Source organism: Rhagoletis zephyria, unplaced genomic scaffold, assembly GCF_001687245.7.
Source record: "Rhagoletis zephyria isolate East Lansing unplaced genomic scaffold, Rhagoletis_zephyria_1.1 Rzeph_scaffold_47926, whole genome shotgun sequence".
Lineage (NCBI taxonomy): Eukaryota > Metazoa > Arthropoda > Insecta > Diptera > Tephritidae > Rhagoletis > Rhagoletis zephyria.
In genome coordinates, this window is record NW_016204981.1 from 1,285 (window position 1) to 2,212 (window position 928).

The window sequence follows — 928 nt, forward strand, 5'->3', positions numbered from 1 at the left end:
AGCGAGGAGACGGAGCTGCTGATGGTGGCGAGGGTGAAACGGCGAAAGCGGAGACGCATCGTAAGTGATCATACCTTGTTTTTCACCATTTTTACCATCACCAACTAATATTAACACACTTCACTACTATCATCAAAGGTCCTCAAGGTGAACACCTCCACTGACGATGATGATGAGGGCGAGGATGGTGAGAGCAGCTCAAAGGGCGGCACGCTGAACGCCACCGAAAACGGCGGCGGCGACGACAAGGACGAGGACGACGAGGACGACGACGACGACGACGACGAGGACTACGACGTCCGCGGGAGCCGTTTTGCCTCGCGCAGGCGCCTGAAGCGCATCATCAGCCCTGGTCACCTGCTGAAGGAGACCCGAGAGGCCGGTCGCAGCGAACGGGAGCGGCGGCGGCGAATCGAGGAGAAGCAGCGGCTGTACAATCGCCTTGAGGCGGCGGGCAGTAAACCAAAGAAGAAGGAGAAGGAGAAGAAAATGAAAAAAGAAGAGGAGAAAAAAGAGGAAGTGGAGCAAAGCGATGATGAAGAGGATGAGGATGAGGATGAGGATGCGGATGAGGATGCGAATGACGGCGTTCAGCAGGCAAAACAGGTGGTGCTGGACATCGACCCGAGCACGCAGGCGGTCCTGGTGGAGGTGAACCCCGCCTTCGCCCGCCACCTGAAGCCGCACCAGGCGGAGGGCATTCAGTTCCTCTTCAACTGCACCATCGAGTCGGTGGAGCGGCTGACGCGGTGCCAGCACGCCGCCGGCGGCATCCTCGCCCACACCATGGGCCTAGGGAAGACCTTCCAGGTGATCGCCTTCCTCCACACCGTCATGACCAACGCCCACATCGGCCACCTCCTCCGCCGGGTGCTGATCATCGTCCCGTTGAATGTGGTGCAAAATTGGGGCCACGAGTTCGACAAGT